Source organism: Bos mutus, chromosome 26 (genome assembly GCF_027580195.1).
Source record: "Bos mutus isolate GX-2022 chromosome 26, NWIPB_WYAK_1.1, whole genome shotgun sequence".
Lineage (NCBI taxonomy): Eukaryota > Metazoa > Chordata > Mammalia > Artiodactyla > Bovidae > Bos > Bos mutus.
Window position 1 is genome coordinate 30,681,043 of NC_091642.1, and position 15,989 is coordinate 30,697,031.

The 15,989-nt window shown below is 41.3% G+C and overlaps 1 protein-coding gene across 2 annotated transcripts in view; it reads left to right on the plus strand.

Annotated features, from left to right (window-relative positions):
* Positions 1 to 539: 539 nt before the first annotated feature.
* DNMBP (dynamin binding protein) overlaps positions 540 to 15,989 on the plus strand; it is a 120,349-nt gene continuing 104,899 nt past the window's right edge. The window contains exons 1-2 of one of the 2 annotated variants that reach the window (XM_070364002.1): positions 609 to 680; positions 11,171 to 11,241. The gene's annotated coding sequence lies outside the window, so the exon portion shown is untranslated. Of the gene's footprint in view, positions 681 to 11,170; positions 11,242 to 15,989 lie in introns of both variants that reach the window. The other variant, XM_070364001.1, reaches the window with a different exon arrangement.

Here is a 15,989-nt window from a genome sequence, read left to right on the forward strand (position 1 = left end):
CTCTCAGCCCTGCCTAGTTCTGCATTCTGTCACTCCTTACTCTCAAATTCTCGACGATACACTGAGAAAAGTTCCTCAGAAAAAAAACAGGCCGAAGGGAACGCCAAGCATTTGTGACGTGATTAAGGAACTACCTCGGAGCAACATAGAGGACCGCACCGTAGACAGGAATTGAATGGGCCTTCTCTAAATGGAACTCCCCCCGACCCACCTCCCCCCCCAACCCCCTGCCCCAGGTTGGATGGGGTGTGTGGCGGGTGAGGGATCAGCAAGGGAGGAAAGGAACTTTCAACCAGAGACAGCTGCACGTAGAACTGAACGCGCCACGGGGAGCTGACATTCGAGCTGTCCCAGCAGGGTCGGCGCTGCGCGGCGGGCTGCCTCAGTTTCCCGGGGTAGAGGTTCTGGAGCACCACCCCCTCTGACGTCACGGGGCGGGGCGTCTGGGGGCTAGAGCGCGGGGCTGGCCCTGAGTGGGTGGGCGCGCCGGGACGAAGCGTGGCGCCCCCGGGCAGCGCGGTCCCGGCGAGGCGGAAGCCTAGGCTGGAGGCGGGGCCGCGGCGCTGAGTCACGCGGGATTGACCCGCCCGCCGCCTGCAGAGGCGGAGGTGACAGCGGGCCTGGGACGTGCGGCCGTTGCTGCCCGCTGCGCCGAGGGACCGCCGGGCAGCGGAGAGCAGGTCAGAGGCCGGGCGAGGCCGGGTTGGGCAGTTCGGTCTTCGGGGGCGGCGGGCGGAGGGGACCCGGGCCCCGAGGGACGCGCCGGGATGCTGGGCCTGCGCCGTCCCTGCCCGGCCGCGGCCGCTACCCCTACCGGGAGCCTCCGACAGACAGCGGGGCACCGGGCCCTCGTCGGAGCCCTCCGGTCCAGGTCGGTCGAGCCCTAGGAGGCGCTGGGGACTGGAAGAAGCCAGGTGGTCGGCAGTCCGAGGGTTGCAGACGTGGGCTTTTTAAAATTGTGTCAGGCAAGCCCAGGGATCTTCGCCCTGCACCGCCCTGCCACTCCGGCAATGAGGCGAAATTTGTAAACTCTGGAAAAGAATCCAGCGTTATTTTACAGATGAAGAAATTCTTTTGGTTCACACAGCGTCACTTTCAGTCGGAGTAGGACGGTTTCCGAAAAAAGAGTAAGACCTGTTTGGCTGGAGATGCAAGTTTGCTTCTGGTGAAATTTGGTATACCTGCTTTCCTGCCTCAGGTACCGATGTCAACCAGGCATCAATTTCTCAAGGCATCTAACCTTAAAAAGGATGTCTGTGCTGTCAGTTGAATAAAGGAATACTGGGGTTACAAACGGGTCAGGTCTGCTGCAAGTTAGATGCTGTGGAAAATGGTTGGTGTATACAGTTAAATTTTAAATGAAAACTCCACTTTACATGCAATCTTTTTATCCTTTATTGTCTGTCTCATTTATATAGTAATGAAGGATAGTCACAACTTATTCTGTAGTTACTAATTTGCCTTTAGGTCTGTTTTACGGTAATTGTTTTATAGTAACGTGAGCTTTCTTTTCACTATCACTGGTGCTGTGGAATATGGCAAGCCAGGGGTAGCATTAATATTTAGTGTTTGAGCATAGATTAGCTGGGCTTCCCAAGTGGCGCTAGTGGTCAAGAACCTACCTGCCTATACAGGAGACACAGGTTGGATCCCTAGGTCAGGGAGATCCCTGGGGGAAGGCATGGCAACCCACGTCAGTATTCTTGCCTGGAGAATCCCATGAACAGAGGAGCTTGGAGGGTTACAGTCCATGGGGTCGCAGAGAGTCAGACATTTCTGAAGCGACTTAGCACACATAGGTTAGCTACAGGTGTTTGTATAGCTGAAGTTACAGGCTCGGTTAATTCCTTGTTTTATATTGAAGAGTGAAGTATGTGCCAGCATACAGGTGTTGTTTCTTAGACTGTTGCTGCGTTTATTACTCACCGCATAGAATTGATTCAAATTGATGAGCAAATTAGTTTAAACCTCAGCACCTGTTTTTCTCTAAATTATTGAATTAAAGGATCTCTAAAGTTCCCTGATTTTAGGTGTTAATTTGAAAATATGTGACTCATTGTGACAATAACGGCTTTTAGAAAACATGTTTTTTAAAAAAACTCTGCATCATGCATAGCAAATCTTCAAATTCAGTGTTATTCTCAACGCTTCCAGTCACTTCATCATTGTTGAGTTAATGTAAGTGAAAAGAGATTTTTCAAATTACTTCTGTGTTAAATTCACTAAATTTAGAGACTGTAATGAATGCTTTGTGTATGGTGGAGAGTTGCTAAAATCTGGCCTGGGGATGGGATCTCTGCAGTGCACAGATAACTTTTGCAATAAGCCAAGAACATTCTGCCTCGGAAATGTGATAAGGTGTCTTCAATACAGTGTTCATACTGTGTGAATTTCCAGCCGAGATGTGATAATCTTCGTAGACAATCTGTCCAAATATGTACATGTTATTTTGTCTTGTAGCTCCAAAGTAGAGCCTTTCGCACCTCTTGTTTCTTTCCTGGCTCGTTTCTTCTTAGTGTCCCTCTTATGTGCAGAGACCCCTTCACATTCCTCTTTGATCCACATGAAAGAGGCAGTTCAGGGCCTCTTTCAAGCACTGATTGAACCTACATCACTTTTTCTCCTCTTAAAGTACATGATAAATTGTAATTCTTGAATGATCATTTAGGTCTCCTAAAAACTCAAGAGTGAATATTCATTTTTAGAACATAGTGCAAGAGTCCATGAAGCTCTGGTTCTGAAAAAGGGTTAAGGGGACTGTGTATAGATTTTTATCCTCCCTAAACTGGGAGACTGCAATCTAGGAAGCCTCCAGAGCCAGTAGACTTATTTCACTGCCTCAGAAGGAAACAGTTTGAACAGGATACATGGTGAATCTTCAAATTTGTTACTCTTCTCATTTCTCCCACTCAGTTTATCAGGGTTGGGCTGAAATAAGCGAAAGGTGATTTCTCATATTTCAGACACTTCAGTGATTGTTCAGATTACAGATACTTTTTAAATTTGGTGAACTTTTTTAAGTGACAAAAGCAATTAAACTAGAATGCAAATGGAGGTTTGCATACCCACTACCAGATATAAGGCTTTTATTATTTTCTAGGTTTATTAGTCTGTCATTTCTGAAGTTAGTTAATGTATTACCTACCCCACAGCGGGCTTCCCAGATGGCTCAGTGATAAAGACTGCCTGCTAGGGCAGAGGAGGTGGGTTCCATCCCTTGGTTGGGAAGATCCCCTGGAGGAGGAAATGGCAACCCTTAAACACAAATTCAGTTAATATTAAATAGTTTCTTCTTATGCCTTGCTTAGGAAATCTGAATAAACTAACCTTCAAGATTGGATAACTTAGTCTTGTTGGCCAGGAGCTAATTATAAGATATCAGTCTCTCACCTGGAAAGGCAGAAAGGTATGAAGAAGCAGCCATAAAATCATATCACAGATCAACCTTGTGATGAAAGAATTGATAAACAAATCAAGGCTCAACAAATATTCATGGAGTACCAGATCTGTTCTTGGTGCTGGGGTTATAGCTGTGAACAAAACAGAAAAGGCCCTGCCCTCATGCAGTAGATATTCTGGTAGCATGGGGGCAGACAGGAAATAAATATGTGACTGGATCATGGTCACATAATTCTAAGTGTTGTGAAGAAACAGAAAGAGGTGTAAGTGGGAAAGGAGAAGAGGCGTGCACTCATAAAGTGCAGAGTGGTCTAAGAAGGCCTCTACTGAGATCGCTTTGAATCTAGGTCTTGAGAGGAGTGAGGGAGTGAGCAGAAGGCAGAGGGATGAGTAAGTTCCAGACCCCAATGCAGAAGCATGTTTGGCATGTGTGAGGGACAGCGAGGTCATGGTGGCCAAGCAGTCCCCATGTGGGTGAGGGGAAAGTGCAGCAGATAAGAGGTGGTAGGAGTTGGGGTTGGGCACAGGGTGTGCATAGCAGTGTAGGCGGTTTTGTAAAGTATTTTGGCCTTTACTCTGAGTGAGGGGGGAGCCCGTTGAGCCTTTTGGACAGAGAAGCTTCTGATGACTTATGTTTTAACAGGATCACTCTGGCTGAGTGACAGAGAGACGGAAAGGGACAAGGGCACAGTCGGTGAGGGCTTCCCATTCATACCAGTTTCGTGACCCTGAACTGCAGTCCCCTGGCTTTCGTTTGCTCATCTTAGGATAACCAGGCGCTCTCTAGCTCTAGAATTTTTAGATTCTAAGAAGTGTGGAATCTCTGTGGGCTAGAGGATTATATATATGAAAAGGTTCTGAAAGTAAGTTGTTTCAGAGGACGTGAAAAGTTGATGGCACCAATGTGCCTTTAGCTGAATCACTCCTAATCTCACTCCTAATCAAGAGGTAATCGGCTCTTTTCAGTTAGGTTGTGAGGTCATGAGAACAAAAACACTGTTTCGTGACCATTCTGCCCTGATCCCTTTAGTCCTCTGCTGATCCCTGAATTTTTCCCTTCCTGCTTGAAAAAGGATGAAAAGCTGTTACTCATCAACAAAGCTGGCAACCAGAGTTGCTTTTGTTGTTAGGAAAGTTGGAAACTTAGGGGAAGGAAACAATTCTAATTTTGTTTTCATCACAGGTCATTTGAATTCTTCTTTTTTAACATGCAAGGAGCCTAAAAGATGTCTTTTTTTTTTTTTTTTTTCCCTTCTCTTCCTCCCTGGATTTTAGTTGGTGATGATGCATTTCATTATGCTTTCCCACCCACCCCGAGTACTGTTTTTAAGGTCCTCCTGTGTTTCTACATGTACATCTAATTCTTTGCTTCTGAATGCTGTATTTTTTTTCCTTTTTTTAAAATTTTTTATTTTATTTTTTTTTAATTCAATTTTAATTTTAAAAAATTATACATGTGTTCCCCATCCTGAACCTTCCTCCCTCCTCCTCCCCCCATACCATCCCTCTGGGTCGTCCCAGTGCACCAGCCCCAAGCATCCAGCATCGTGCATTGAACCTGGACTGGCATCTCATTTCATACATGACATTTCACATGTTTCAATGCCATTCTCCCAAATCTTCCCACCCTCTCCCTCTCCCACAGAGTCCATAAGCCTGTTCTATACATCAGTGTCTCTTTTGCTGTCTCAGTATACAGGGTTATCGTTACCATCTTTCTAAATTCCATATATATGCGTTAGTATACTGTATTGGTGTTTGTCCTTCTGGCTTACTTCACTCTGTATAAGGCTCCAGTTTCATCCACCTCATTAGAACTGATTCAAATGTATTCTTTTTAATGGCTGAATAATACTCCATTGTGTATATGTACCACAGCTTTCTTATCCATTCATCTGCTGATGGACATCTAGGTTGTTTCCATGTCCTGGCTATTATAAACAGTGCCGCGATGAACATTGGGGTACACGTGTCTCTTTCCCTTCTGGTTTCCTCAGTGTGTATGCCCAGCAGTGGGATTGCTGGATCATAAGGCAGTTCTATTTCCAGTTTTTTAAGGAATCTCCACATTGTTCTCCATAGTGGCTGTACTAGTTTGCATTCCCACCAACAGTGTAAGAGGGTTCCCTTTTCTCCACACCCTCTCCAGCATTTATTATTTGTAGACTTTTGGATCGCAGCCATTCTGACTGGTGTGAAATGGTATCTCATAGTGGTTTTGATTTGCATTTCTCTGATAATGAGTGATGTTGAGCATCTTTTCATGTGTTTGTTAGCCATCTGTATGTCTTCTTTGGAGAAATGTCTATTTAGATCTTTGGCCCATTTTTTGATTGGGTCATTTAGTTTTCTAGAGTTGAGCTGTAGGAGTTGCTTGTATATTTTTGAGATTAGTTGTTTGTCGGTTGCTTCATTTGCTATTATTTTCTCCCATTCTGAAGGCTGTCTTTTCACCTTGCTAATAGTTTCCTTTGATGTGCAGAAGCTTTTAAGTTTAATTAGGTCCCATTTGTTTATTTTTGCTTTTATTTCCAATATTCTGGGAGGTGGGTCATAGAGGATCCTGCTGTGATGTATGTCAGAGAGTGTTCTGCCTATGTTCTCCTCTAGGAGTTTTATAGTTTCTGGTCTTACGTTGAGATCTTTAATCCATTTTGAGTTTATTTTTGTATATGGTGTTAGAAAGTGTTCTAGTTTCATTCTTTTACAAGTGGTTGACCAGATTTCCCAGCACCACTTGTTAAAAGATTGTCTTTAATCCATTGTATATTCTTGCCTCCTTTGTCAAAGATAAGGTGTCCATATGTGCGTGGATTTATCTCTGGGCTTTCTATTTTGTTCCATTGATCTATATTTCTGTCTTTGTGCCAGTACCATACTGTCTTGATAACTGTGGCTTTGTAGTAGAGCCTGAAGTCAGGTAGGTTGATTCCTCCAGTTCCATTTTTTCTTTCTCAAGATCGCTTTGGCTATTCGAGGTTTTTGTATTTCCATACAAATTGTGAAATTATTTGTTCTAGCTCTGTGAAGAATACTGTTGGTAGCTTGATAGGGATTGCATTGAATCTATAAATTGCTTTGGGTAGTATACTCATTTTCACTATATTGATTCTTCCAATCCATGAACATGGTGTATTTCTCCATCTATTAGTGTCCTCTTTGATTTCTTTCACCAGTGTTTTATAGTTTTCTATATATAGGTCTTTAGTTTCTTTAGGTAGATATATTCCTAAGTATTTTATTCTTTTCATTGCAATGGTGAATGGAATTGTTTCCTTAATTTCTCTTTCTGTTTTCTCATTATTAGTGTATAGGAATGCAAGGGATTTCTGTGTGTTGATTTTATATCCTGCAACTTTACTATAATCATTGATTAGTTCTAGTAATTTTCTGGTGGAGTCTTTAGGGTTTTCTATGTAGAGGATCATGTCATCTGCAAATAGAGTTTTACCTCTTCTTTTCCAATTTGGATTCCTTTTATTTCTTTTTCTGCTCTGATTGCTGTGGCCAAAACTTCCAAAACTATGTTGAATAGTAATGGTGAAAGTGGGCACCCTTGTCTTGTTCCTGACTTTAGAGGAAATGCTTTCAATTTTTCACCATTGAGGATAATGTTTGCTGTGGGTTTGTCATATATAGCTTTTATTATGTTGAGGTATGTTCCTTCTATTCCTGCTTTCTGGAGAGTTTTTATCATAAATGGATGTTGAATTTTGTCAAAGGCTTTCTCTGCATCTATTGAGATAATCATATGGTTTTTGTTTTTCAATTTGTTAATGTGGTGTATTACATTGATTGATTTGCGGATATTGAAGAATCCTTGCATCCCTGGGATAAAGCCCACTTGGTCATGGTGTATGATCTTTTTAATGTGTTGTTGGATTCTGATTGCTAGAATTTTGTTAAGGATTTTTGCATCTATGTTCATCAGTGATATTGGCCTGTAGTTTTCTTTTTTTGTGGGATCTTTGTCAGGTTTTGGTATTAGGGTGATGGTGGCCTCATAGAATGAGTTTGGAAGCGGAGGGAAGATGCCCTGAGAAGGACTCGATGGCTATTCCTGGCTTTGGATATGGAAGGGGGCTGCTGCTGCTAAGTCACTTCAGTCAACAAATAGCTCAAACTGAGGGAGCTGGAATGACAAGAGGCCTCTGGAGGGAACACATTCCCACTGACACCCGGTTTCAACCCATTGAGACGCCTTTTAGACTCTGACCTCCAAAACAAGCCACAACACTGTAGTCGGGCTTGGATTATCTTGAAATTACATAAAAGAAATGAAAAAAAAGTGCTTTTCAAACTGATTATAGAGAACATTATTAAACTAACAAAGACTGAACAAAGAGATGAATGCTGTATTATGTCCCATGCTCTGTGCATGTGTGAACCACCATTTTGCTTGTCTCCTCTCTGTGTAATACATCCTCAGGTTGTCCCTACGTCCTACCACCACAAATATTGCTGCAGTGAGCATCTTCATACCTGTCCACTTCTAAAACTGTGTAATAGAAGTGTGGGGTATACACTTAGAAGGGAATCACTGGGTCATGGGCTTTCATGTCCTGAGTTTGATCAGACTGTGCCAGATGCCTGCCTACAATAGCTGTACCAATCTCTCCTGCCAGAAGTGTTTGAGGGGTCTTATATCATGTCCCAACCACCACTCAGCTTTCTCTCGGTCTCCACCTTTTGTAATCTCATAGGGGCAAGGTGGTATCTTGTCGTTTTCATTTGTATTCTTTGGTTACTAATGATTATAAAGATCTCTTATACATATAGTTTTATCTATAAATTACTGATTCCTGTCTTAGCCCATTTTCTCTTGAAGTTACTGTGTTGTTGCTGTTGACTCGTGGAAGACAGTTTATAGATGTTTATTCATCATCACTTTGTAGATGTTTTCTCATATGTTAATTTTGTCTTTGTTGTCTTTTTATCAATAAAAATTCTTTTTTTAATAAAAATTCTTAATTTTAATGAAATAAGTAAATTCTTTGGCTTATATCTTATGCTTTTAGAGTTTTAAGAAGGCCCTGCCAGTCCCCAAGTTATTGCTATTCCTTTAATTTGTCTAGAGTCCACATTACACATGAGTTAGATAGGGATCCAGCCCTATTATTCTCCATTTAATGAGCCAGTTTTTTCCAGTAACATATCCAAAAAACCCATCATTTCTTTTATTACATTGTGATACCCTCTTTCTCCTGTATGGTTTCCGTGGATACACTAGTCTATCTCTAAGCCTCTTTTTTGTTCCATTAGTTTGTCAGTTCTTGCTCTGTTTTTTGTTGCTCTAATTTTATTACAGTGATTTGGCAATACATCCTCATGAATGGCACAGCAAGTATCCCATCTCTTTTATTTTTAAATTTATTTAGCTACTCTGGGGTCATTATTTTTCCATATAACATTTGCAGTATGTTTATCAAGTTCCTCAAATTTTTTGAGAAATTTTTATTGGGCTTACCTTGAATTTATAAAGTATTTGAGAGAGGCTTAACATCTTTCTGATATTAGCTTATTTCATTCAGAAGTATGGCATGTGTCGCTTCATTTATTCAGCTCACTTTTTTTCCAGAATTTTTGTTTTACTTGGAAATGATTTAAAACTAACAGAGGAATTCTAAGATTAGTACAAAGAGCTCCTGTATATCCCTTACCTAGATTCATATTGCTGTATTTGCTTTATTACTCCCTGTCTACATTTCTCTGCCATTTGTTCTTACCCATTTGAGTTATTAGTTGCAGACATCATGACCCTTTACGCCTAAATACTTCATCAGCTCATCTTTAAGTCCCATATTAGAACTTTCAAGTTTTCTCCATAAAGGTCTAAGAGGATATTCTTGGCTAAATTAATTTCTGAATACTGAATAATAGTTTTGTTACTATTGTGAATCATGTGTATTTCTATTACTGTTGGCTATTGGTAGTTTAAGAGAAATGGTATTGATTATTGTAAGTTAATCTTGTATTTTGCAGCCCGGCTTCACTGTCTTATTCAAATAGTCTGCTGTTTTCTGTTGTTTCTTTTCCCCATAATTATGTCCTTTGAAAATACTGATAGTTTTGTTGTTTCCCATCCTTGTATTTCTTGTTTATCTTTCCTTTACAGCCTTGACCAGAACTTCCAGAACTATGTCAAAAATGTTGCTATGTTAGTGAACATCTTTGTCTTGTCCTCACTCTTAAGGAGAATTAATCTAAAGTTTCCCGATTTCATATAATGTTTGTTTTAGGTTTTAGGTGTACCTTCATCAGGTTATCCTGGAGAAGGAAATGGCAACCCACTCCAGTATTCTTGCCTGGAGAATTCCGTGGACAGAGGAGCCTGGCGGGCTGCAGTCCATGGGGCCACAAAGAGTTGGACACGACTGAGAGACTCACACTTTTGTTAGGTTAAGGTATTCTCCTTTAGGTACTCCTGGTTTACTGAGCATTTTCATCATAAATGGGTATTAAGCCTTGTCAAATACTTTTCAGGATTTGTCTCTAAAGAAATAAGATGGCGTCAGGAGGCTGCAAACCAAAATCTAAGCTGAGCTTTAGCTTCAAGTATAAGAAGATTAATAAAAGTCAGTATTTCTGAACACTGCATATATAAATTTATGGTAAACATATCACAATTCCAATATAAGCTTATTTCACTGTTATGTCATCGTTTTCCTCCTGCTTTAAGAGTGAGAATTTAAAAAGCTGGTGTGAAGGATGAGAGCGCCATATTCAGCATAACTGAAGTCGTCAGCATGATTGTAAATATAAGATATGTAAAATTATAGTTTCCTTGCTCTGTGGATCAGTCTCTGCTCTGGGTATAAATCTCACCTAAGTATATCTCACAGAATATTGAGATGGTTCAGCAAGTAGCTCTTTAGCAGCCATAACTGCTAGAGTGTTGGGCAGTAGATTCTCAGGGCCATCTCTTTGGTACATGATTGTTTTTTTTTTTTAAGCTAGCTGTTTTTTCTTAATTATAACAATTATGCCTCTTAATTGTAGAAAATTTGCAAATAGAAAAGGAAATCTTTGATCCTGCCTTTTAGAATAAATCCCTGTTAAACTGTTTCTCTCTCTGGTCTTCTTTGGGGAGTAGGTATGGGGGGCTTACTTTTTGGAGGAGGAGAATTCACCTAACGTTGGGCTATATAATTTTGCATCACCCCTCCTTTTTCAGGTTTAGGCCATTAGCTCTTGTTTGTCTTGCTTTGATTGATATTCTGGAAAAAAAAAAAAAGCTGTAAGAAAGATATGATTAGTTTATAGAGGCAGGGTTATAGCTTGCTGATGACTTGGACATTTCTAACAGGCTGGGTCTGAGTGCACAGACAGCCCGGCCTCATTACCAGAGTATGGAGAAGTCATAGTCCATCTGCCAGCAGACGGAAGACTAGCTTGAAGGAGAGGAGGAATCTATTTGATGTCACTCTGCTTCAGTTCAGTTAGCACCTTCCTTGTTTAGAACACATTTGCATTTATCTTTCAGAAAATAAAAAGTATGGAGGAAATAGTTGTAATTTACTTTCTTTTGACTCTGAAATAAGCCCAAAATATTGTCTTGTTTCCCTAATCACCTTCTGCTAGTGTGAGGTGAGGGAGTATGGTACTAAATTGCTGGAAGTGACAGAATTTTTAACATTCTTATCAGCTGATAGATTCAGTATCCAATGCCCTCCCCTCCTCACTCCTCATTCCTTCACCCTGCTCTTTTTCATTTTGCTGAGATACCTGTCACTTCCTCAGATCTTGTTGTCTGCCTTCCCCATCCCTCCAGGAGGAAGTTCTTCAAGGACAGGAACCTGTTTTGTGCACTGATAAATCCCAAGCACCTTTGAGCCTTGCCTGGTACGTAGCATGCCCTCAACAGATGGAACCCATAAAATGAGTCAATCTGTAAGGAGGCAGCGTGTGTTACAGCGAGGGAAAGTCTTAAGGGAGAGGTAAGGGAAGACAATTTTCTTAGCCTCATGGGTTCGATAAACTAGTAGAGTCCTCGTTTCCTGCTTGACCTTTTAAGTGTTTCTATCAACCCAGCCACAGAGTTAATTTCTCTATATCTGTTTTAGCCACTCTGTGGTTTTTGAAAGTGAAGTGTGTCTGTGTTGCTGACAAGCACATGGCGGGAGTAGGGCTGCCGAGAGAATAGTCCGTGCTGACGTGGGCTCATAGGTTCCGGGCCCAGCACACACTCTGCGTTGTTTTCATGAGGTGATTGATTCTCTTAGGACAAATGATCTGCCCCATCAGCAAAAAAAGTTGCAGTGGATGTGCCGAGTGGCACTGAATGCCCAGTGTCACACCCCATGCCCTCCCCCTTTCTAGTTTATTCTTCCTCCCTTCCCCAGCCATGCAGAAACCTTTTGGCATCTCTGTTGTTTCTGGATGTGATTCAGGATTGTTATGATGAACAGTCATGCTGCATATACCTGGTCACTTAATATAAAGCAAGGCTCAATCATATTAAATAGCATTCTGTAGGGTGCTAAGAGAGAAAAAAGGAGTGGGGGGTTTGACACAAAGACACCATAATGCTGTCCTGGAGGCCAAGGCTGTAGACCCATCTGTCTTGTATAGAGCATTGTTTGAGTCAAGGTCCTGAAAAATACCACTTAACCATTATTTTTACCTACTATTATTCTACTGGTTGACACATTACCTGGCCCTCAAATCTGATCCAGACTGTCCATGTATATTCTAATTCCACGTCCCTATTTCTACTTCAATCAGATCTCTCTTTCTTTCCTATAGCAATGAGGATAGCAATAAGTATATTATTATAATTATGAATATGTCTTGGGGTTCACTGCTGCTGCTAAGTCGCTTCAGTCGTGTCCGACTCTGTGCGACCCCATAGACGGCAGCCCACCAGGCTCCCCCGTCCCTGGGATTCTCCAGGCAAGAACACTGGAGTGGGTTGCCATTTCCTTCTCCAATGCATGAAAGTGAAAAGTGGAAGTGAAGTCGCGCAGTCGTGTACGACTCTTCGCGACCCCATGGACTGCAGCCTACCAGGCTCCTCCGTCCATGGGATTTTCCAAGCAAGAGTACTGGAGTGGGGTGCCATACTAGGAGTCTGAATTTAAATGAAGGGAAAGGAATTTAAAACAACAATAATAATGTACTAACAGTGGCTAATATTTTAGCCAGTCATAGTCCTAACTGCATTTTTATTTAATCTTCAGAACAATTTTATAATGAAGATCAGATCAGATCAGTTGCTCAGTCGTGTCCGACTCTTTGCGACCCCATGAATCGCAGCACGCCAGGCCTCCCTGTCCATCACCAACTCCCGGAGTTCACTCACACTCACGTCCATCCAGTCAGTGATGCCATCCAGCCATCTCATCCTCTGTCATCCCCTTCTCCTCCTGCCCTCAATCCCTCCCAGCATCAGAGTCTTTTCCAATGAGTCACCTCTTCGCATGAGGTGGCCAGAGTACTGGAGTTTCAGCTTTAGCATCATTCCTTCCAAAGAAATCCCAGGGCTGATCTCCTTCAGAATGGACTGGTTGGATCTCCTTGCAGTCCAAGGGGCTCTCAAGAGTCTTCTCCAACACCACAGTTCAAAAGCATCAATTCTTCGGTGCTCAGCCTTCTTCAGAGTCCAAGTCTCACATCCATACATGACTACAGGAAAAACCATAGCCTTGACTAGACGAACCTTTGTTGGCAAAGGAATGTCTCTGCTTTTGAATATGCTATCTAGGTTGGTCATAACTTTCCTTCCAAGGAGTAAGCGTCTTTTAATTTCATGGCTGCAGTCACCATCTGCAGTGATTTTGGAGCCCAGAAAAATAAAGTCTGACACTGTTTCCACTGTTTCCCCATCTATTTCCCATGAAGTGGTGGGACCAGATGCCATGATCTTCGTTTTCTGAATGTATAAGGAAAGTGCTATTGTAATCCTCATTTTGCATTTGGAGAAACTCAGGTACAAGTTGGTTAGGAAACTTGCCCTAAAGTTTTTAATGCTGTTAAGTGGTAGAACAGGAAATCAAACACCTGTTTTTCTCCAGCACCCACTGTCTTAACCAGCATGCCATAGCAGGTCTCAGGTAAGTGGCTGCCTGAAGACCAGGAATGACCTACACAGTCACATGGTTAGTGATGATTGTCCTTTTTTCATGTTCACCACACTACTCATTGGAGTGAGGTGTAGGGGGACTGGGAGGAGTCTGCAGCGGAGACTGGCTGGGGAGTTTCCTCCCAGATCCTGTGTTGACTCTGCAGACAGAAACGAATTGCACCTCAGAAAGGGAGAGGCTCTGAAACTACCCATCCAGCTTGCGTTCTCTGGCTTTTTGACCTTTTCCTAAAAATAATAATTTCCTAATAATTAATAATATTTGAGATTTGCAAAAAATGAATAAAGAACAATACAACAAATGTCCCATGTATCCAACACTCAATTTAAGACGTAGAAAGCTGAGTTGGTTTGTGTTCCACCTCCCTTTGCCCTTTTTAAGATTCTCTGGTTCTAGTGACTTAGAAGGAAAAATAAAAGAATTGCATTTTATTTACATATGACAGCAGTACCATTACTGTCACCTAAGAAAAAGCACTAGTCATTCCTTAATATATAATCAGGAAGCTAGTCAATGTTCAGAATTTCTTCCATTTGTCTCTGTTTCTTAAACAGTTGATTTGTTTGAATTGGAATCCAAGAAATGGCACCCATTGCATTCAGCTAATATATTTCTTAAGTAGTTTTTAATTGATAAGTTCCCTTTCCTTTCATTTTCATTTTAAGTTTTGATTACAGTTTATTTTGTTAAAGCGTTTTGTCATAAAGTTTCCCACATTCTGGGTTTTTTGAATGGCTATGATGCAACCTTATTGCCCAATTGCGAGTTAATTTACACTTTTAATCTGTCAGTCACTTTTGGAGGTTCCAAGTTATTCAGTCTCCATAAATAGAAAGGGTTCACTGACCCATATACAGCTTGGTCTGGTCCAGAGGTCGTTTCCGAGGAGTCTTCCAAAATGTTCCAGGTGATAGGGAATGACATAATCAGCAGCAGATATCTCTAAAAAACATTTTGCCGCAGAAGGAATTTTATAGCTTCTCTTTGGCAAGGAATTTTCATGGTCGCTAGAGTCAGAGAAGGGAAGGGAGAAGCGAGTGAGTGGTCTGGTTTTCTTCTTTCAGACCGTGTCTGTTGCTTTAAGGATTTCTGGGGCTCAGTGCCAGAACTTCCTTGGGATATTATTGTCTTATAGTTTAGATCTGCTTATCAGGAAACAGAATCCCTGAAGAGTCAGTTAAGAGGAGAATGAGTTTACATTAAAATCAGACCTTTGTTAGTGCCTGCTGGGGTCTTGTGTTTTATTCCTGAGCCGCTAGCCAGACTGTAGAGCATAATACTAATGTGTATGGTCTTCACACCTATAGTGTTTATTATCTGTTCTTTATGCTGCCACTGTCTAGATGTCGTTCAATAATTATAATATGTGGACCGCTGTAGACATGAAGAAGTCCAATTTTGTTTTATTTTTCTTTTAGTCTTGTTGCTTTGACCCACTAGTCAACTGTAATAGTTCTACAGGGTAATTAGTCAATATTAAAAAGAAAGAAAATTGTTGAAGTGTGAAGCAATATTTGGCTTTATTTATCTGGTGGTTCAGATGGTAAAGAATCTGCCTGCAGTGTAGGAGACCTGGGTTTTATCCCTGGGTCGGGAAGATCCCCAGGAGAAGGGGATGGCAACCCACTCCAGTATTCTTGCCAGGAAAATCCCATGGACAGAGGAGCCTGGCAGGCTGCAGTTTGTGGGGTCAAAGAGTCAGACACAGCTGAGCGACTAACACTTTCACTTTCATCAATATTTAGTGGCTTGATGACTGTTAAAAAAAAAATCTCAATGTCAATATTTTCATGTAGTTTTAAAGCCCAACAATTAATAAAACCAAGACTAAAAATCTAACATAGAATAAGGACATTTAATGCGTTTGTTACAGTACTGCTTACACTTTCATTATGAACTTGCTATCTTAAGAAGTTTGCTTTAATTAAAGGCATTGATAACAGTAAATTACTGGAAATCTTTGTGTTAAATTTTACCAATATATTCAAATTTTATTCTTATATTCCATATAAGAATGGAATCAGAAGTCAGACCTGGTCAATATTCTCTTCTGGTGACTCCAAATGCTTAAAAACGGAAGTATAATTATTCACAACAAAAGTGTCAACCAGAAGTGGTTTGCTAGTTATGGATTGTTCTTCCTTGCAGTGATCAGTTTAACAAAAATAAACACTTCCTATTTACCATGGTCACAGATAGCAACAGCATACACAGGCGATAGTGTGATTGAAAAGCAGTCTGTAGATGTGTTGTATTAATACGTGTTACAACGTAGTTCCTCGCAGTGAACTGCCAGTATTTTGATGAGGCTAGAGTTTGGGGAGTGTGGTGGGTGGAGGGTGTCCAGAAATGAGGCCAAACATATGTGTGGGAACCAGATCACGATGAGCTCTGTACGATTTACAAAGGAGTTTCAGATACTTCTTATCAGTGATGGATGAGAAACTCTTTTGAACTTCAAGCCGTAGAGAATTATGAGAGTTTGTAGTTAAAAAAGATAATCCTAGT